Source organism: Sorex araneus, chromosome 2 (assembly GCF_027595985.1).
Source record: "Sorex araneus isolate mSorAra2 chromosome 2, mSorAra2.pri, whole genome shotgun sequence".
In the NCBI taxonomy this organism is placed as follows: Eukaryota; Metazoa; Chordata; class Mammalia; order Eulipotyphla; family Soricidae; genus Sorex; species Sorex araneus.
Genome location: NC_073303.1, coordinates 375966303 through 375973936, shown reverse-complemented (window position 1 = coordinate 375973936; position 7634 = coordinate 375966303). Strand labels below are relative to the sequence as shown.

Genomic DNA, 7634 nt, shown 5'->3' with positions numbered 1-7634 from the left:
TCATAAAATGAAATGGAGCTGGGGAAAGTGGAGATTTACAAACCATCGTTACGTTTGATTTATATAATCTAGTCTGACTGCCTGTTAGAGAAACATTTGCTGCCCAACCAGTCGCGATATTCGCAGCGGTTTCTCTCCTTAGAAGACAGATTTGCAGCAGCGCTGGTTAAAATTCCATAGCAAAGGTGAAAAGCAAGTGCAAGATCTCCGAGCTCCGACACTGAAGCAGTCTTTCTCCTCCTCCTGGAAGGGCAAGGCATTCCCGGGCCGGGGCTGACGTCACGTCTACAGACTCAGCTCCCTAAACACCTCCCCTTTGTCTTACTTATTTGTCAAAATAAGTGCCTTTAAAGGAGTGCTTTGATGATTCTGGAAATTTCCTGATTTTTAATGCGAACTCACTAATGCAAATGATGCAAATGACATCACTCTTAAGTCCTCGATGCCAGCCCCTGGCACAAGGAAAAAAAAAAAACTTTTCCCAATTATTCCCTTTTCGGTCCTGGATGGACACAATGAAATAATTACCTCGTGTGTGTGTGTTATCCCGGTAGGAGTTGCTACGCCAGTTTCCCATAAGGTCCTGGCATCTCCTCTGACCCCAGCTCTGGGGGTCCGAGCACAGCCCACCCTGGACTGAGCTGAACCGGGGTCAGGACCGACAGACATGGCGCCATCATTGCAGATTTGAGTGATTTATTTTGCAAAAAGAGTGGGGTGTGCTGGCTCCCGCTCTCACAGCCGCTGCAGTACACTGAGCTCCACAGAGACAGCACCCGAGCAAGAGAAGGCCGGACGGGCACCGGGCGACTCTGTGCCTCGCTGAGGAGAATAATTAAACATGGGCAGAGGAGATCCTGAGAAGCCGAGAGGCAAAACGCCATCCTATGCATTCTTCGTGCAAACCCGCCGGGAGGAGCACAAGCAGCAGCACCCAGATGCTTCCGTCGACTTTTCAGAGGTGGAAGACTGTGTCTGCTAAGGAGAAAGGAAACTTGAAGACATGGCAAAGTTATGAAAGAGAAATGGAAACTTATATCCCTCCTAAAGGGGGACCAAAAGAGAAGTTCAAGGGTCCCAATGCACCCAAGAGGCCTCCTCCGGCCTTTTTCTTGTTTTGTTCTGAGTGTCGCCCAAAAATCAAGGGAGAGCAGCCTGGCCTGCCTACTGGTGATGCTGCAAAGACACTGGGGGAGGTGTGGAGCAACACTGCTGCCGAGGATACGCAGCCTTACGGAAAGAAGGCCGCCACGCGGAAGGAGGAATACGGAAAGGACACTGCTGCATACCGAGCTACAGGAGAGCCTGACGTGGCCAAGAGGGGAGTTGATAAAGCTGGAAAGAGCAAGAAAAAGGAGGAGGAGGAGAAAGATGAAGAAGATGAGGAGGATGAGGAAGAGGAGGAGGATGAAGAAGACGAAGATGAAGATGATGATGATGAATAAGTCAGTTCTAGTGCAGTTTTTTTTCTTGTCTATAAAGGACTTAACCCCCCTGTACACAACTCACTCCTTTTAAAGAAAAAAATTGAAATGTAAGGCTGTGTAAGATTTGTTTTTAAACTGGACAGTGTCTTTTTTTGTATAGTTAACACACTACCGAATGTGTCTTTCGATAGCCCTGTCCCAGTGGTGTTTTCAACAGCCACTCACCTTGCCCGGCACAGTGCGGGGGTCGTAAGCTGGCATGGGAATTTAAAGCAGGTTCTTGTCGGTGCACAGCACAGATTAGTTATATATGGGGATGGGAGTTTTTTCCAACTTCAGTTGTCTCTGATACAGCTTATATGAAATAACTGTTGTTCTGTTGACTGAATACCACTCTGTAACTGCAAAAGAAAAAGAAAAAAGTTGCAGCTGTTTTGTTGACATTCTGAATGCTTCTAAGTAGATACATTTTTTTTATTTAAAAAAAAAGTGGGGTGTGAGCACCGGGTAAGGCTGGTGTCACCACAGGACGAGATGGGGGCGGGGTGACACCCCACAGGGAGAAGCAGCGGATGCCCTGACACTCACACCCAGACTCGGGACACGGCTCTGGGCTCCAGGCGAGCAGGCGGCCACAGGCCAGGGCCACCCGAGGCTGTCCAGGCAGGTGCCAGCTGTGCCCTCCCGAACACCACCCACGGGCTGTCCAGACAGGGGTCCGGCTGGCCCCCAGTGGCCATGAGCCCGATGGACCCCGCCCCTCCCGCAGGTGGACGCCTTAGGGCCCGAGGCGCCCCCGGGAGGAGAGTAACGGTGCCCCTGCGTCTCCTGTGCCAGAGGAAAGGAGCTGGGAGCCCCGCGGTCAGTGCCTGAAGGGCTGCGGGGTCCAGTCCCTTGGCTGCGGGGAGCAGACCCAGGCGAGTAGCAGGAAGTGGGGTCAGGGAGACGGCTGGCGGGACCGAGCACAGGCTCGCGTGGGGGTGAGGTCCACCCTGGGCTGCACGGTCCCCAGCACCATCGGGAGTGACCCTGCACTGCCCAGCCATGGCCCGTGGGAGTGGCCAGTGCACCAGAGGCGCAGCCCGGAGCCCAGCAAAGCAGCACCGTCTGGGGACAGCACAGGGGGCAGGAGAGCCCAGGGCAGTGACACACGACAGCCAAACCACGGCACAAGCGGGGCCTTTGCAGAATCGGCTCTCACCCCAGAGGGCCTGGGGGGGAAAATGAGGGAGGGTGGTTGCCAGAGGGAGCCTGGGGGCATCACCCACGGGCAGAGGGCAAATCTGTGCTTCCTGCTGACTTCCGCTGCGGAGTTCAAACTGCATCTATCTACACAATGGAATACTATGCAGCTGTTAAAAAGATGGAATCATGAAATTTACATACAAGTGGATGGACAGGGAGAGTATCATACTAAGTGAAATGAGTCGAAGAGAGAGGGACAGACAGAATGACCGCACTCCTTTGTGGAATATAAAGTAACATCATAGGAGACCAATACCTAAGGATAGTAGGTTTAGGGGTCAGGAGAATGGCTCCACAGCTTGGAAGCCAGTCTCGTGTGATGGGGGAAAGGCAGCTGGGCTAGAGAAGGGACCACTAAGTCAGTGATGCTTGGAGGGCTCGCTCGGGTCAGGAGATGTTTCCTGAAAGTAGACTATGGACCAAACATGATGGCCGCTTAGTACTGCGAACTATAACACCAAGAAGGAAAGAGAAAGAGGGAATGTGCCTGCCCCAGAGGCGGGGGTTGGGAAGGGGTGGGGGTGGCGGGAGGGATGCTGGCAACATTGGTGGTGGACAATGGGCACTGGTGGAGGGATGGGCACTCGATCATTGTATGACTGAAACGTAATCACGAAAGTCTGTAAATCTGTAACTGCATCTCACGGTCATTCATTAAAATAAAATTTAAAAAAAAAAAACTTCCCTGGGAAAATATGGGCTGTTGCTGACATTCAGTTCTGTTTTTTTTTTTTTTCATTTGCTATCTCTGGCAGCCTTCTTAGAAGGGCACAGGAATGAAGGTCTTAATGCCCAGATGTGGGGCTTCCTCCTTCTCTACCCAGCTAGCCCCCCCCAACACACATACATACACACACACACTTACTTCCATGTGAATTTCTAGTCTCTGGAAGGAAAGCTCGTTGGCTAGACAGGACCGCGGGCCCCTGGGCGTACCTGTGTGTGGTTCCGGGACACATTGAAAGCCCAAGAAACCAGGAACTGGAGCTGAGCGATTCCGGGGCTCCTCAGTAACCTGCGGGGATCGGGAACATGACCTTGGCCTTCCCGGACACACGCCTGCCCTCCGGCGCCTCCCGCAGCCCTTCCCTCGGACATTCCGTTTGCAGTGCTCCCAGGAATCCCGCCCCCCACTCGGCCCCAGGATCAGAATCTCGGGGTTTCTGACACCACCGGCCCAAGCAGTGGACCCGTAACTCCAACCACGCCTCTGAGCCTCAGCCGAGACAGCAGGAACCCAGGACGCTGCCCGATCTTCATTCTCCGGCAGACGCATCCCTGGAGCCCCCAGGCCGGCCTGAGATTCGCCCTGGGCACAGCCCTGCCACCAGACCGCACAGCGAGACGTGCCAGGTGGCTGCGGAGACCGAACCAGCCCATCTGCAGAGCCCGAGTCAATTCACGGACATCCAGCTGTCCCCCGGGGCCGGTGACATGCCAGAGAGGCAGGAAGGTCATGCGAGTAACAAGTCCCACCCAGAGGCCCACCCGGCCGCTGATTGCCACCAGAAGTCAGAAATGCTTTACTACAATTTTTTTGAAAAGAAAAGAAAAGAAAAGATCTATTAATCTATTAAAGCTTTCAAGTGCTTGACAGGTTTCTCTCCGACGCTTTACCTGGGGGGCGCTCCCAACCCAGCGCCTGGATGAAAGGGCTGAGCCCGCAAGGGTCTTAATGAGGGAGCCCCAGGTCTGCGCGATTAACCCCCGCGGGCTCCTCCCGACTGGCCTGGATCCTGCCTCGGACCCAGCACCAGCCGAAGCTGTGGGTGGCAGGCGGGGTGTGCCAGGCTGCTGGGCTGAGGGTGGCACTAACTGCCTGGGGGAGCGAGGGGGAGGAGGAGGGGCACTTCCCTGCCTCCCCGTGGCCCACCCGCCCACCAGAAGCCAAAGGCGGGGGAACGGGCTCCTGGGATGTCCCGGAAAACGGCTCCGGCTTCATCTCAACAGTGGGGGCTGGAGCAATACCACAGCGGGGAGGGCGTTTGCCTTGCATGGGACCAACCCGGGTTTGAATCCCAGCATCCCACATGGTCTCCCGAGCACCGCCAGGAGTAATTCCTGAGTGCAGAGCCAGGAATAACCCCTGTGCATCGCCGGGTATGACCCAAAAAAAGCAAAAAAAAAAAAAAAAAACCAACAGTGGGGGCTGGAGTAATAGTACCTCAAGGAGGGTGTTTGCCTTGCACGCGGCCGACCCGGGTTCGATTCCCAGCATCCCATATGGTCCCCCGAGCACCGCCAGGGGTGGTTCCTGGGTGCAGAGCCAGGAGTAACCCTGAGCATCGCTAGGTGTGACCCAAAAAGAAAATAAAAAAACAAACCAGCCGCGCAACTGGGCACCCGCGCGCTGAAGCGTCTCTGCAGGCCCGCAGCCTCTGCCCCCCGGCCTCGCCCCCCGCAGGCCCTGGGTCTCGGGGGCGCCAACTCCAGCGGGCCAAGCCACCGGCTGCAGCCAGGCCTGGCACCCCGGCAATGCGTGACGAGGCGCCCACTCCGCAGGGGAGGACCCCCGAAACCCACCAACCTGGCGGTTCCCTGCGAGGACCCGACGCGTGTGGACACGGCCGAGCCCCTCCCGGGAGCCCCTTTGCGGGGGCGGGGGTGACCACGCCCGCCGGGCCCTGCTCCACGCGCGACCCCCTCCTACCTGTGCGCTGCCACCGCCCTGCAGGACGGGGTCCGGGAAGCCCGGCCGGGGCCACCTGCTAGGAAGAGACGGCGAGGCCGAGCCCTGCAGCGGGAGCCTGCGACGCTCGCACCCGAGAGCCGCAGCGGGAAGGGCGGGAACCTGGCTGCGCGCACGTGCGAGCCCGCATGAGGGCGGGACCCGCTGCGGGCTTGCGAGGGAACCGCAACGAGGAGCAGCTGGACCCGCCTTGCGCGCATGCGTGCCCCGCGATTGCTGCGTGAAGCGTGTCTGGTGGCACGTGTCTGGGCACGTGCAGCCCCGCAAGCGCCCGCAGGTGGGAAGCAGCTTTGCACCTGCGTGTCTCGGCATGTGCCTGGGCACGTGTCTGGGCACGTGCAAACCCCCCCCCCCCAAGCTTCCCCCCAGGTGGGAAGCGGCTTTGCACCTGCGCGTCTGGGCACGTGTCTGGGCACGTGCAAGCCCCGCAAGCTCCCGCAGGTGGGAAGCGGCTCAGGGCACCTGCCGTGCACGGGGCTCACCCAGGTTCCGCCCCAGACACCCACCCCCCCCCCCCCCCCGACAGTTCCCCGAGCCCCACCGAGAGTGACCGGAGGGCAGAGAACTGGGCGCAGGCCCTGAGCACCTCCGGGTCTGGCCCCAAAGGGAAATTAGTGAGCAAATGGGGGTGGAAAGGCGGCCGCACGCGGCAGGGACCTCACGGGATGGCCCCCAGGTGCCAGCGTCCACACTGCAGAGAGAATCCAGGGGCGAGACCTCATGTGCTTTCCGATTCCTTCAGGCATGGGATAATTTTATCTAAAACCGCGTTTTATCCTAAATGTCAATCTCAGAGCAACGGACAGCAGCTCTTTGGTATTATTCAGAATCAGAACAGTTTTCCTTCACGGGTCCCCCTGCAATCTGCACAGTCGGGCCCTTTCTCGGTTATGTAGGTGAAGTTATGCAGGGCCGAGCATCAAGCCTGCGTTAAATCACTCATTTAACGCCGTGAAGGCACCCAAGGCTGTCTCTCAGCTCTCCGAGCCCAGAGAAGCCCCTTCCGAGGAATATTAGCTGCAGCCTGGCGCTAAGGGATCTGATGAACCCGTCCAAAGGCCTCAGAAAACAGCACCAAGGGCTGGAGCAATAGCACAGCAGGTAGGGCGTTTGCCTTGCATGCGGCCAACCCGGGTTCAATTCCCAGCATCCCATATGGTCCCCTGAGCACCACCAAGAGTAACCCCTGAGTATCACTAGGTGTGACCCAAAAAGCAAAAAAAAAAAAAAAGAAAGAAAGAAAAAACAGCACCAAGAACTCGGGGGGGTCACCAGACCCTACACACACAACTTTCTTCATCAGTTCCCTCTGGGCACCGTAGGGTGGACGCTGCGTGTGGTCAGGCGCCCTCGGGAAGTGTGCCGCAGCCGTATCACACCAACCAGAGGCCGTGGAGCCCAGTCAAATCAGCGGCATTTCACGGGGCCGGCTCCGAGCTCTCCTGAAATGAAAAGCACCAATGTCGACCACGTCAAGGGCCAGCCCTGCTTCCCGGAGAGGGCTGGTGTGACAGGGATGGTCAGCTGCACAGGGGTCTAAGAGCGGAGTAACCTTTCGAGAGCTTTAATGGGAAGATGAAAGGGAGAAGATTATGCGCTTAGAAATGTTGTGGAATCCAGGGTCATGGCAGGAAATATAAATCAGGTGTCTAAGCGGATATGGAAAGAATTTGTGCAGAAACACAACTCGCATTCAATGGCATTGTCTCTCTGGATATTGGAAACAGACGTAGGGCCCGAAGCTTGGTGCAGAAGACAGAGTGCTCGCCGTGGGCTCGGCCAAGCCAGGGTGGAGCCTGGCACCAGCCAGGGAACCCCCGAGCACTGCCAGGAGCAATCCCAGGGCTCGGAGCCAGCGGGAAGCCCTGAGCACAGCCAGGTGTGGCCCCCAAACCAACCACAATGAAAACAGAGGAAGAAATGACACCAGGACTTGGCTCCCCTTTAGGACTGAGGAGTCAACCACATAGTAAAATGAGAAAAATATTTATTTTTTCCTTAACAGTCAAAACGGTTGCTTTACTGGATCAACCCTGAAACCTGGAAATGTTAGAAAATATCACCACCACCTGGAAACTTGTTAGAAAAACAAACGCTGGTCCCTAAATGTACGGCTTCTTTGTTTTTATTTGGACTGGGTTTTTTGTGGGGTTTTGTTGTTTTGTTTTGTTTTTTTCTCTGTCTTGGGGAGGTTGTTTTGTTTTTGCAATAATATTCAAGCCTATGCTTCTGGTATACAAAAGTTTGTACTTCCATCACCACCAATGTGCCAA

The 7634-nt window shown here is 56.1% G+C and overlaps 1 pseudogene; it reads left to right on the top strand.

The window, feature by feature from the left end:
* The first annotated feature begins 469 nt into the window (after nucleotides 1-469).
* Nucleotides 470-1445, top strand: LOC101557505 (high mobility group protein B1-like; annotated as a pseudogene).
* The last annotated feature ends 6189 nt before the right edge of the window (nucleotides 1446-7634 follow it).